Raw genomic sequence first — 15192 nt, 5'->3', positions numbered from 1 at the left:
TGTGACTTACGGTGAAATTAAGGAACATGTTTTTTATAACTAATGATTTCGGGCTTAACTGCGGCTGACTCAATGGAAAATGAAAGAATCAACTTTTTTAGATCCACCAGTATAATTGAAAAAACACCATCCGGGTTCCATAATTCAGGTCCTCACTGACCTGACGATATAACGACGTTATGAAACCCAGGTCGTGCTTTTTCTAATATATAGCGGTGACATTAACGAAGTTTTTTCTTTCATTGAACATTTATTTACTTAATGCTGTGCGCGGTTGTGTAGCTTCCCCTGATAGTTTATTTTTATGCCGAATATGGAAACATTAATTTTCGCTGCGTATTTTGACATTTCCTATTATACACGTGAAATTATAATAATATCATACATGAGTATTTTTATGCGCAAGTAAAAGTGAAGGATATTCTGAGTATCGGGCTTAATATTGTGAAAATTGAAAAGCATTTTTGACCCTCACACAATTTCCGATCTTAATGAAATCTCAATACGGGTGCAATCGCTTAAAATTACTTCCGATATAAGTCTCGGTTTACTTCAAGCAAGCGTGTAGATGTTTCCTTCTTCTTGCGGCTGTACGATGTTAACTGGTTTATTTTTCTTCGGTAGCTTTGTTGATTTCTTATTATCGGATAGGAAGGTCCCAAACTCAGGGCGATTCGTAATGCTAATTCGTAGTATTTTGATTGGCTTCCTCATTCATTCGTTGCCCCTTAATCATTCTCCGCAGTACTAATTGTTGTAGGCTCGAATTTCACCTACGCAGTTGCTTGATATGGTGGAGGGGCTTCCTTAAAGGTTTTGCGTCCACTCTTTGGCATATTAATTTGAAATCTGGTCCGACCACGATGCGTTACAGCTTATATTCATCCACCAATATAAGAAATGGCCCTATCTGTGAAAATTCATTGTTATCCTGTCACTGAACTCAATATGCTTACCTTAAATATTGAGTGAAGCTATTTCAATAATTTGTTTCAAAAGCTTTAAGAGAACGTCGCAAATGCATCATTTCAGGATGTAGAATATTTGTGGAATTCCAGAAATAATTTGCGCAAGCTTGTGAAAGTTTTTATGCAGAGGTGACTCGTAATTTTATCTAAATTAATTGAAGCCGGTATTTTTCAGGAATAATTTTAGCTCTGAGGGTTAAAACAGCCAAATCCCTCACTGTGGTTGCGAAAATGTTTGTCGAGGTGATAGTCGTAACTCTTTCTATAATTTCCGGAAATGCTTCATTGAATGATCATAATTTGCGTTGTCCGTCGCCGTCTAAACTCCTGACCGAATATGTAGAATTCTTTCGTAACGGACTAATTATTTAATACATAAGCTAGGAGTCATCTTGAAGTTTTAATGGTGTATAGAGGATACTCTTACCAACGTTTACCTAAATCTCAAATTTGAATGTTTTACCTTAGTAATTTCGCAGATTAATATTTTCATAGGTGAGGTTGAGGCAAATGTTGACGAAGCGCGGTATGTAACAAGTGACTTTGCTCGCAGTCTCGCGAACGGGTGTAAGTGGTAGTATACCGGACCGGCAATACGGCAGAGCCAAATTATTTTTTTATGGCGTATTTCACCTTTGGTGTAAATACTGAACCCACATCGTCATCCTTAGCGTTAGTAATCCTCCAAAGATTGATTTTACGTAGCCCCCCATCCAATTCTCCCATGGAGTAATCTTTCATCAGTAACATAATTCTTTTCAAACTTTATGCTTCACGACCCCTTATTATATATATATATAAAATAAAAACATCAATTAAGACCAAAATTCAAATTTGTGCATTAGCAGATCATGCAATTACAAACAGTCACTCATTTCGTTTCGAAGAGGCCAAAATTTTAGATACAGAACCAGTTTTATCAAAAAGATTATTCAAAGAAATGTACCACATATCCAGAAATAAAAAAAGCTGCAATAAAAGAACAGACATTACTTACCTTAGCAAAATATAACCAACAAAGAAAGAAATCCAAGCAACCAAATTGTAAATAAATAAAAACAACATCAGACTTAAAGGTAAATTTTGAATATGTATTTCCATGTATTTTAATGTATAACAACTGTAAAATTGCCTGTATTTAACTAATTTTGTATCATACATTATCATTTTTATAGCCCTGAGGATGGACAAATATAATGTCCGAAACGTAGGCAAAGTCTGAAAAAATAAATAATATTTACAATTGACCCACATCTCGTGATCTAAAAAAAATATATATATAATTCTTTTCTTTTACATCATTCATCGGTACTCCACATCCCATGTAAAATTAACTTTCATAGCTTCAGTTTTAAAACGCTCACCCTCTGTGTAAATGTCGCCTTTACATTGTCCTGCTCATGATCAGTAATCCGAAGAATGGTTTGACTTAGCCCACCATTCAATGCTCCTATTCACTAGTATTTTATCACTTACACAATTCTTCTGTTTTAAATCCTTCATAAGTACTCTATGTACCTTGGAAAGTTAAGTTTGGTAGCCTTAAGTCTTAAAATAGAAGTAATGCATCATGAAAAAAAGACTGAGTAAGACCGGTTGATCGGGAGTGATGCGACCTGTTAAGAACGTTTTGCGGATTGGCGTCCCCTGGAGGTTTCCTCTCTCTCTTTGATATATATATCCCTTCGAGGGTGAAAAAGGAAGCGATCGATGCCAAAAAGAACGTCCCTTTTTCTCGCGAAGCAGCCAAAGTGATTCTTCCGCCAAAGGTAGCTAGGTGCTGCCAAAAGAAAAATCTAGCGAAAAGGTAAAATCCGTCGGTGTCCGCTTTCTTGGACAAGTGTAACGGGATAACCTGTCGATCAGGTGAAGTGACCGCAATGCTTGTCTAACGTATGTCTGGTACCATTGTCTCGCAAGCGCGTCCAAACAATGTTCCCTTTGAAGGAAGGCATAGCACCGGTTGATCTTAACCAGCGAGAGATTAACGGTAAAGAAATTTGAGACGTGGAGGCGGAATTTATCAGCGCAAATTTTCCTATGAATGTCTGTGATTTTACCTTTGTGTTCCCTCTAAATATTTTCCAGGGTATCAAGCCTCACGTAAGAGAGACAAAGATTATAATGAATGCATGAAGGCTTCTGATAAGAGGACAAATATCACTGTTCTGCAAAAAAAAGTTAAAAAAATGCCCGGCTACAATTTAGGGCGTTTCTGGCTAATTTTGGGTCGCTGAATCCGAAAATGGCCTCCATTTCTTTTCTATCACCCTCCATTTTTACGAGCAATCCCGAAATTGGGGAAAACAACCCCTTATCTAAACTTATCATTTTCAAGGGACTTTTACTAATGTTATCTGCTTCTGATTGAAAAAACTGACGTTTTAAGGCTATCAGGGCTAAGGCTCTTCATACCACTTCCTATACCTACTCGTATGCCCCCCATCTCCTCTTATATTTTATGTTATATTAATCCTTTACAAAATGGGGGGGGGGGGGGGTGAACAGTGTATTCATCCCTTAAAAACTTTTCTATTAGATACCATATCATATGCAATAAGAAGCGAAGAAAAATGGTTATTTCAATGTTTTTAAAATTTTCTTTCTTTTCAACCCCAGTCAAGTTTGTCTCTCTCTTGACCCTGATAGCCTTAAAACGTCAGTTTTTTTCAATCAGAAGCAGATAACATTAGTAAAAGTCCCTTGAAAATGATAAGTTTAGATAAGGGGTTGTTTTCCCCAATTTCGGGGTTGCTCGTAAAAATGGAGGCTGATAGAAAAAAACGGAGGTCATTTTCGGATTCAGCGACCCAAAATTAGCCAGAAACACCCTAAATTGTAGCCAGGCATTTTTTGAACTTTTTTTTGCAGAACAGTGTATCCTTTCTGCGTAAACGAAGGAAGCATTACAGGCTATATCGGCGAGGTAATGGAGGTGTAGGTGTCGCTGTTAGACTTACTATATATTGACCTAATTGTTAATAGGACGATCGTCTTTGACGGCACCAATTCCATAGTAGATTATTCTATTATTAAAGCTCCAATAAAATTGTATTTTACCTGTTAAGGTAAGTTTACAAGGAGCATTTTTTGCGGATCAGCCCACCCTGCCTACCTGCTGAAAATCTATATATATATATTACATTTGTGTGGTGATTCCATTTTTCAAGTTGAAACACCAAACTTAATGCTTAATAAAGAGATAACAATATAACATACGGAATTTCAGGAAGATGGGTTAGCCAATCCACGATCGTTCAGAATATGACGTTTCAGCACAGAGCAGTGATAGATTATGAGTCGATATCATTTACGTCACTTCTGAAATTTTGCCCCTTAATTAGAAACACCACTCCAATCATATATTCACAGCTTTTCTTTTGGTAAATTTAAGATATTGGGGAAAGAAATAAATTTCAATGACGCACCTCCACTTCTTCAATCTTGCTATTAAATCTGATCGATTAAAAGTGGATTACAATCAATGATTAAGGGGAAAGGAAGTAATTTCGACGACGCTAAATCTTCCCCTTCCTCTTTCTATCCCCGTTAATCCTTATAGTATGAATCTAACTCCAGAATTTCACATTTTCCCAGAGTACTTAAGAACAAACTATCGGTTGAAACGTGTCATATGCTACGAAATAAATTTGTGGAAAAGAACCATTTCCTCATTATTAAGTGATGATGTCCTCCTAGTGCGTCTTGCCTTTCTTGATTAACTTATTGAAACTCGAAGCCATTATTCATTTTGTGAAAACCTTAATGAATTGAAAATCGCTCCCTCGCGCTTGGTGACCGATTGTTATCACACGCCTCGCAAGTGTGTTTGATACTCCTTTATCCTGTAGACTTCTATCTCTATTAGACAACCGTGATATGATGGATGATATCAACTAGTCAAGTAATGAGTAGTGACTATCAAGTATTTGAAATCTAGATCGGTAGATGTAAATTTTCTGTTGATCATTACTGACGGAATATGTGTCAAAATTATGGTATTGCGATTTCGCTCATCCAAATAGTATGAATACGACTCCAGAATTTGACCTTTTCCCAGTGTACTTGAGAATGGCTTAAGAGTCTAAACGCGTTGGACATTATTCAATAAATTTGTCGCAAAGAACCATTCATTCAGTATTAAGTCAAGATGTTCTTCCTCTACAAATCGTCTTTCTCAGTTACTTTTATTGAAACACCAAATCATTATCCATTTAGTGGGAACCTTAATGCATTTTAACTCGCTCCCTCGTGCTCGGGGACAGATAAGTTAGCACACGCTTCTTGAGCGTGTTTGACACTCCTTTATCCCGTAGACTTCCGTCTCTATTTCGAACACTGGGAAGCGTTGTCGTCTCTTTGTCCTCGACTCACTCTCGTCCGTCTTCTCCTCATTCTCTTGTCTCTTTTTTTCTCCTTAGCCCCCTTTCCGTGCTCCGCTTAGCTGGTGATAGTCGGTTCCGCATACTGTCTCCGGCTGCGCGCCCTCTACTTTAGAGTCCCGTGCTACGTGTTTCACGTGTTCCGATATCTTTCCAAGTCGCACATTTTCGTATCTGCGAGTATGCTGGAGGTTGGAACAGGAGTGGTAGAGGGAAAACGGAGAGGTTGGGGTAGTAGGAATGAGTACATTCACGTATTATGATTATTCAAAGACAAATTGTCTCAGTAATGTTCTACAGAAATATCCTTCTTAAAGACCAGTGGCGTAACTATGGGGGGTGGATGAGGGGATAGATCCTCCCCCATAGAGCCTCAGAGAGCAAAAAAATATTTAAAACTAGTCTAGTTTTGACACATAACAACTGCACATGTTTAAAGTTAAATTTAAGTGCAAATATGATACAAAATGTATTTCCAAGTATGTAATTTCACAAAAATTTACCTGGGTCCCGTTTGCTTGGGGGTTGCGGGTTTTAGGCCCCCTCTTCCCCCTCCAAAGCATACTCCTAGTTATGCCACCGTTAACGACCTTGATTTCGGCTGTCAGACAGACCTTATTAAGGAGCCCTTCTATGATAGACGTTATTACTTCGATTATAACTCAGTCGTGGCTATCAAATAGTGGAAACCTAGATCTGTAGAGATAAAATATCCGTGAATCATTACTTTTTAGAGCATCCGTAAACATTAAGGACATTCAGGGTTATAATTTCATGACACAATTTTTCTCCATACTGTGTAACCCTATAGGGAGGACGATCGGAGATCAACGCCCAATGGGTCATAAAACTGCAGAGTTTGATTGAATTTTGATACCCGTACATCGGACACTCCCCTTGTTAGCTATGGGGTCGTTCACTCTAACACTAAATCACAGTTAAATGAAATTATTCGGTAGCTGGAGGGGAAAGATAAGTTATCACGGCAAATAAAAATCCTCCCCTTTCTCTTGAAAGGGTAAAATTTCAAAACGCGAAAGTTGCACCCTACTTCTCATGAGTCGGTGATGTCGTTTAAGTTCCGTTTGATTAACTCAATCATGGAGAACTGCTAGTTGAGGGGAAGAAATCGCTGACAGCAGTCTAAACAAAAATGAAACACAATAGGCCGATGCGAAAGGCCGAGAAGTAGCCGAGGAGTACCATACGGCATGAGTTTTTGACGTCATCGACTTATTTTCGAAAAGCGTCGATTTCGACGATATTGTCTCCCGATCGTTTTAAGCACTGCAAACTTTGATTGAATTATTTGATCCGGATTTCGGACACTCCCCCTGTTAGAACGTGAGGCCGATGCGCATGGCGGTAAAAGTAGCCGTGGAGTGGGGAACCGCACGGCATGAGTTCTTGACGTCACCAACTTATTTTCGGAAAGGTTGATTTTGAGTCCCGATTGGTTACAATATTGGCGCCCGATGGACTGTAAAACTGCTAAATTTGATTGAATTCCGAGACTCGGATTTCGGAGACTTTCCTTGTTAAGACGTGACCGTCGCTATTTAGCCGAAACGAGGAAAGAAGAGCGTTCTCGTTGACTGCGAAACAGATCTCTTCCTCTCTCCGCTCCTTTGCGTTTCGTGAAGGGATATTTTTTTCTGCTCGCCCACGCCTTCGACCGAGGAAAAGAGTGGAATCACGCCCCGGGCCATGTGGAGAAGAGAAGCAGGCCCGGTTGCTTTCCGGGAACGCCCGGTCCGTTCGTCTGCTGCGCGGTGTCTTGCATCATTTGGAACTATCGCGAAATATTTTCGTATATGAGAGGCCATCTGGGCTCGGGGAGAGATATTTCCCCACACTAAGTGCTCGCTGAATAATGCGTTTAGTTTTTCCAATCGTCCCAAAACATACCTCGTTTATCTCACTACTTATGATTGTCCGGTGGAATTTATTTGATTTCGAAGTGGTTATTCTCCGTGGTGTTTTAGAGCTTATGTTTTTTAAGTCGATCAATTCGGACTTGAATTGAAAATTCATGCTACATGAAGATATACAACTTTTGTAAATTTTCACACGGATTTTTCATTTGGTACTTCATGCCAAATAAGAAAAATCTGTAGAAACTTACAAAGGTTGTATATCTTCATTCGGCAATATTTTTTCTTGCTGTCTGTAACTAATTTCTTGATATTTTACCGATTATTCAATCATTATCGAAGCAGAATAAATTCAGGCAATAGTTTGCCTACGTTCATTTTTTACCTATTCTTGCAGCATACCTGTCATCGGGAACCGATTTTCAGTACTTTTTACATCTTTTTCTTTACGTATTGTAATCGTTTGTGACGCTAACCTCCCGCACTCCTAAAATTGTTTCTTTTCGCGTTTGTTTGCGTAAGGTTTAGCTGCGACCAGGTTTCCTATATCTTAAATATTCATCATACTTAGTATCTTGTTTTATACTTCGGCGGCCGAATTTGATTTCCTCTTCATTTATTCATGTGTAGTCATAGTTTTCACCATTATTTCCCTTAGCCACTGCATAAAATCTTAATTACTAATCTTAATTTGACGATCGAATGTTCGGTTTCTGGATAGAGATCAACGACAATCAATTGTGCTTTTTAAGAGTTCAATTACTCTCCACTCCAACAATACTGAACTGTCACCGCTCAAAAAGAGCGAGTTTTTCAGGAAATACATTTCAGGTCGATGGCCCAATTTTGATATCCATATCAGGATAAGATAATCTTGAAATTTATTGAAGAGTTTTCCGGTTTTTTCAGTGATATTTTGTCGATTAATCCCAGCTGCTTAAACTGATAGGATGATAGATAGATATAAGTGTTAGACAGCTGTAAATCTCATTCCAACGGGCCGTCAAAAGACGTTGACCTATAATATTTCAGAAAATTCGTATCTGCTAACTTATACTATGATTCATTTTCGCTTTTGTAGCCTTTGTGGCTGAACTTCATTCATGAACGTGCGATTTCATTGCTTCCTTCGAGACGTTGAGAATTGCATTAGAAAATACTGAACTGGTCAGCATGGGAAAAGGTCAGTTTGTGCTGACAATACATCAAGTTCTTTTTTTGGTAATCATTCGAGAAAATGCCCTTTACGGCTGTACCTTATTTTGACCACTCAGTTCTAGAATTCAGACAATTTAATGCCAATATTTTAAAGGTTAGGGACGCATGGTGGTTGCAGCTGAGGTTTTGTGTCGATTCTCTTTTAATATTAAGGCTCAATTTTGTGGCTACTACAGTCAATGAAAGACTATGTATATTAGCTTATTAAGGGGAAAGGTATTCGTATTACATTCATTGAGACAATGCTGCAAAAACTTTGTAATAAGTCAAAGCAATATCAAAGTAGTACCGGTAGTCTTCAGTTTTCAATTTTGTGGCTACTACAGTCAATGAAAGACTATGTATATTAGCTTATTAAGGGGAAAGGTATTCGTATTACATTCATTGAGACAATGCCGCAAAAACTTTGTAATAAGTCAAAGCAATATCAAAGTAGTACCGGTAGTCTTCAGTTTTATTTGGATTTTACGAAACCACGTCAACCACAGAGGATTAATATCCTTGTTGCCACGGCTCTCACCCATTGTCGTTTTCCAGAAATACCACTGTCGCACGGACATGAAACCGTGAATTAAACACTATACAATTGTGGAGATGTGTACACCTCTGCCAAATGGAAAATTTTCTTCTTCCTCGAAAGATAGGGTTGATGATATTTTAATAAAATTTGAATAGATATCCTGACGACAAGTGTGCCCTAGCCTTCGCAGTTCACGCCTTGTTCTTCGCTGAGTCATGCGTGGCTTACGGAGATGGCTCCAGATTTTACTCATCATATGTCATCGTGACGCCAACTCCTCGTGTCACCATTATCTCTAATGTCTATCTCTATGCTAGGCACTTGTTCTATGTCACATCACTGATAGCTAGATTGAAGCTTTTATTCCCTACTTTTTATGATAACTATTTTACGCTTGTATCGTGTTCATTACGTGTTTTGTGGGTAAAATGATACCTAAAGAAATATACTACTTTTTGTTTTCACGCATTTTCATTTGAACCGTAAAAAGCATTATCTCTTTCTATCAAATATTACTGAAATGGATGATTGAGGTACACCTCTCAATTTTGTGGTTTTGAGTTGGTTTTTTCCATTATTTTCCTCTATCTCATTATGAATAGTTCCATTTAACATTGTAGATACTTTTGTGAATAGATACCGTTGTAAAAAATTAAATTTTTTATCGAGTCAGTCTCTCACGAAGCATGCAATCAGATAAGTGAGATGAAGCTTTTCGATTTTTTCCTTCAAATATGTCGGAAGTGACTCTATAATCATTTCAAAAATTAAATCACGTATATTTATACATATAAAATATAAAAAAATAAATCCCTCCTTCTCTGAAAGAATTTGGTTAAGTTGTTAAGTAAGTTTTCGTTATATTGATATAACCGCTGATAATCAGAAGACTACTCATGGTCTAAAATCACTTTGCTCTCCATAAATTGGTAACCGGTAGTTACTGATTGATCATTCGACTAAATAGAGACTGAAGGTTTAGTAATGAAACTTACCCCACCCATATTGCTAAGGGTAATTTGCGTTACACAATTAGTATTAAGTAACCTTGTCCTGCTATCTGTAGCCTGATAACGATTACATAAATCGGTTATCTGATGTTATCTCGTATTTCCTGTCAACGAAATTTCCTCTGGCTAGTTGCGTGCAATATATGGCAATGCCACCAGTGTCTCAATCCAATGTATTTAGTCTTGCTATCACTTCCTATAAATTAATGATGAGCTGGGATGGCAATAGAAACTAAAGGAAAGTCAAAACCAGTAAAATTTCATTAGTTTCGTTCCCAAAAGCGAAATGTAGAAACAAAACTAAATGGATTTAAACCCGGGGAGCTAAACTCAGGGTCGAAACGTAATCGGAGTCAAAACTACTCCGATTGGAAACTAAACTAAAACTCTGAGACGAAACTAAACACAGATTATGTTTCGTATCGGAGGGAACACGTGCTTCACCTTCGAATGATTTAGTTTCGACCGACACACCGAGTACGCAGCATTATTGAATGAAGTAGAGGTTCGGCCTACCGCAGTGGCGGATACAGAAAAAACTCAAGGGGGGGGGGGGGGCGCAACATATCTTGAATTGTCTTTAATTTTATCGTAATAAAAGGTGATCAAGTCACAGGCAGAGTATATGAAAATTTTATTTAAAGTGATTATAAACATGTAAAAGACAATGCCATCTTATGATATAAAAAAGTTACAATTGTGGTTTTGCAATGTTCGGCAATACATGCGGATCCGCAAGGGGGGGCGCGCGCCCCCTGCGCCCCCCATCTGTATCCGCCACTGGCCTACCGCCATTAGATGCATGGGGAACTCATATTTTTACCGCCAACAGGATAACGGTGAACGCAAACTGGCCATTCCATTTTTGAGCTAGATGTTTTAACCTCTCTACACGTATGTCAAACGTAATGGATCGAAACTATTCCCTTTTTTTCCCCTCCACTCAACTTTTGGGATCGAAACTGAACGATGAGCAGCGGAGTTTCGATTAATTTAGTTTCATTCCCGGGAGTAAAGTTTCGTCCCGAGTCAAAACTAAACTTCTTAGTAATTTTAATTTCGTGCGGGAACGAAACTAAACCTAGGTCTCGTATTTTCGTTTCCTTCCGGGTCGAAACGAAACATTTTCGTTTCGTTTCACTTGCCATCACTGATTATGAGGTGCTTCCAGACTTTTTGCGGAGAAATATATGGCTGACTATAATTTAATAATAATTTTGCCGTTATGAGCTTAGTTTTTCTTTTTTATTATTCTATATAATTATGGCGAAAATCTCGCGCTTTCACGCTTTCATTGGAATAAGAATATGAAGGAAACGGTATAATTGGGTTTTGAATAGATATGAAGGTGTATAATGAAGTACTTTCTTTATACTTGCTTTCTTGTAAAAGTATACGAAACATATGAATACAATACAGGCAAGAGGGTTTGGTACCAAAGGGAACAATCATGACGTCCTTTACTGTAGTTAGAGTGTTTTTTAATAATCAATAATTAATTTAGTGTAAAACTTTTTAAATGCCGATTATTTCCATTAATCGATATTTTGGTTGTCAGATTTCGATTTTTGTTTAAAAGTCGAACTTTTCATTACAATTAAAAATCGATTGCCCGCAAAATTGTATTCGACCGGTATTTTTTCCATCAATAGATGCAGTATCATCGAAATCCTAGAGCTGTTTTTTAAAATTATGTTAAATTGAATAATTATTTCTTTTTATTTCGTTATTTTGATATACCGGCTAACAGTGGGAAGACTACTCATGGCGTGTAACCACTTACATCTTTTAAGTTACTAAATGATCAATTGGCTTGATGGAGACTGAAGGTTTAGCCAGCTATGAAACTTTCCCAACCCCTATTGTTAGGATACGCCGTTCTTCCAAGTTTCGACGGGTTAATGCCACCCCGTGGATGGTTTCCACAAAGTCCATCCGTCTTCCTGGCAAAATTCATCGAAAAATCTGGAAAGCGCATTAAGTAACTTTTACTAACTTACGGACGATCCTTTATGCGAGACCTCCGAAAGTCGACAAAATTTTTATTTTCACTGTTGAAGAGAGTGAAAAATTGCCTTCTTTTATTGCGTGAGGTTTGGCTCTCCCATCCGATGAATAACGTCCAAAATTTTCGGGGCAACTTTGGAAAAATCGTTTATACTTTTTTTTAACCCTTAAAGGATAAAACTCAGAGGAACCAGCTTTCTTGGAAGTCTCCTCAGTTTTTCTCACATTTTATTTTCGCGAAAATCGCTAGCACCACTCCGGCTAACTTTTGAGGGAATCGCTATGGCTTCTAATGGAAGTTGTATTTGATTGCACTCTTGAGTGGCGTGTCAAGCCTATCCGCTCAGGCTTCTATGCCATGGCCGTCACGTGGCCCGCTGCAATATCCATTAATCACCCTCACACGTCTGTATGTCCGCCTTTTGATCGTCTAAAGGCCGATTTTTTATTTTTTTTAATCCAGTCAACAGCTGCTTCAACTGATTCACATGAACGCCTGGGAACCTTATCTGTTCGCGAGTCGAGTGCAATGCATTTGCACGTGCTTAATGCTATCTCTTCCTCCTTCATGTTGAATAGTTTATTTTCCTGGTTACGACTTGACTACAGGATTTATGCGTACACATTTATTTAATACTCATACGCGCCGCGTATTGGTTGATCTCGCCAAACATCGAAGTCCCCAAACATCGAAGTCCCCAAACTTGTTGAATTGTCATCTGTTCCTGGTCGAACAAATTTGGTCAAAAATATCCATATTCGTAATTTATAACTATGAGCGAGGAATGTGAGACTAAAGATAATGGTGGGTGAGGAAAAACTTGAGCAGGTTGAGCAATTCAGCTATTTTGGCAGCATGTTAGAGGAAAACGGATACAGTGGTAAGGACATCAGGAAGAGAATTGCGATAGCAAAGGAGGCATTTATGAACAGGAAGGAGCTTCTGAGAGGTTCGCTGTGTAAGAATTTAAAGAAAAGGTTAGTGAAGAGTCTTATCTGGAGTGTAGCGCTTTACGGTGCATAAACGTGGACACTTAGGAAAGAGGACGAGAGAAGACTGAATGTGGCGAAGAATGGAGAAGGTGAAGTGGACGGAGAGGAAGAGGAACGATGAAGTGCTGGACAAGGTGGGTGAGGAGAGGCAGCTTTTAGATGAGATACGGAGGAAACAGAAGGTATGGATGGAGCTAGTACTTAGTGTTAGAGGGAAGAGCGTTAGGTAAACGAGGGAGAGGAAGGAAGAGAATAGGATTTTTTAGATAGAATGAAAGGGAGTAGGCCTTATTTCGAATTGAAGAGGGAAGTGGTTGATGGGGAGGGAGGATCCCAAAATTCTTCTTAAGTACTCCATGGAAACTTTCCTTAATCGATAGAATGCGTAATTGACTGCGTAATAGTAATAATCATTGTCCTATCCTCAATAGCACCACTATTGCGAGTCCACTTTTCTAGACTTCCTTTTTATGGTTAATTAGCTACAGGTGCTGCTGGAATGTTGAAAACGGCCTATAAAGTACCTATCTATTTTGTTCAACAACCTCTTTTTTCTGATCGTATACCAATACAACTTATTTGAGTTTTCTCCAAATATCAGTCTTCTGTGTGCGTATTATAGAGGACAGAGATAGCTTAGTGCCTTCGCAAGGTGTCAGAAAGATCAACTGGACAGATATCTTAATCGTGTGGGAATTCCACTTCGTCAAACGTGATCCTATGAGCATTAACCTTCGGTTTTGTTTCCACTATTTATTTTTCCTCCATCAAGGATAAATTAGGACTAAAATAATGGTTATGAGCGGTTTTCTGCACTCGTTTTGAAAGTAATACTTAATTCATCAAATTCCTAGTATTTGAAGTAGGCGACCGACAGCTTAGGTCATTTACGCCATGAGGGAAGGGTAGGTAAGGAAGGGTGGAGAGAAACCCGGCGTCGGTATTAGCCTGCTGTAAAAGAAAGGCGCCAAGGGGACCACGGCTTAACGTCCCATCCGACGGACGGAGTGTTGTCCTTGAAACGTCTTCCACATAACATTCAAGCAGGGATCGGGAGGTCTATGAAAATTCTCTGCCACCGCCGGGATTTGAACCCAAGCACACGGGATGGGAAGCCAACAGTCTTACCTCTACACCAACCCTATCCCCTATCAAATTCCTTTTAATAATTACGTGTATTATTTCAAATTGTCTTTGGATTCGTTTCATCTGCATCTACATACCCCGCAAGCCACCTAAAAAGTGTTAGGACACCAGCCGTTTACACATAAAAATGAAGTGCTCTAACGAAGTTGGGACTAACATCTTTGAAGCCCTTTATGATTCGGGGGAAAAACGAATTCCCATATCTATCTGTTAGGAAAAACATCTCTCTTAATTTATCGCTTCTATCGGACCTGGAAATATAGTGCGGCTCTAATATTATGTTCTCCGTGTCGCTCTTGAAGAAATCCATTCTCAATTGTTCAAGCAATCTAAGCCTAGCGAGCAACCACCGAGTCTCCAGCGGCTCACAGCCTAATTGGCTTAACATCTTGGTAACGCTCTCTGTACGCCCGTAGCATTTTTTGGCGAAACGCGCAGCCTTCCTTTGTATTTTATTCAGTTCGTGGATTAAGTCTTTATGCACCGGATCCCATACGCTCGCTGCATATTCAAGGTGCGGTCGGACGAGAGCGAAATAGCACCTTTCTTTTATTTTCGCATCCGAAAAGATTCCCGCAACGCGCTTGAAGAAGACGTTTGAGAATGTTTTCATAAATCCCATTAATAATCATTGACCAAGATTATCAAATGGACGTTGGTGGAACATAAATTATACTTAATAGCAGCAAACCTGGTAAAATAAAGTTGTGTTGAAATAAAATTGTCTCGGCTCGTAGTACCATCTGCTATGTTTCTCATTGTTATATAGGAATTTCTCCTCTCATTTTAACCGTGTTTGCCTTTTCCGACTCCCTCCAAAGATTCCATCGAGCATTCTTGAAATGTAATCTTGAATTATGGTTCAACTTAGTATTTTGGGAAATATGGCATTCAATTTTTTCACGTCAAACGTGTCTTGTACGAGAAAAATTTGGCGCTATGAAAAGAGTTCCCCACCCTTCCACAACTTCGCCGCGTGATATTCAGCGGAGGACGCTTTTCAACTTGTTTTAAAGGGTGTCCGACCTCGCTCTGCCCCCACCACACCCCATGCCCCTCACTCCCCCCTTCCTT

General features: G+C 38.8%; 1 protein-coding gene across 3 annotated transcripts in view; it reads left to right on the top strand.

Annotated features, from left to right (window-relative positions):
* LOC124156323 (sodium bicarbonate cotransporter 3) overlaps positions 1 to 15192 on the top strand; it is a 621570-nt gene that overhangs the window by 378840 nt on the left and 227538 nt on the right. The window lies entirely within an intron of this gene.

Source organism: Ischnura elegans, chromosome 3 (genome assembly GCF_921293095.1).
Source record: "Ischnura elegans chromosome 3, ioIscEleg1.1, whole genome shotgun sequence".
Taxonomy (NCBI): domain Eukaryota; kingdom Metazoa; phylum Arthropoda; class Insecta; order Odonata; family Coenagrionidae; genus Ischnura; species Ischnura elegans.
This window is presented reverse-complemented; position numbering and strand designations above follow the sequence as displayed.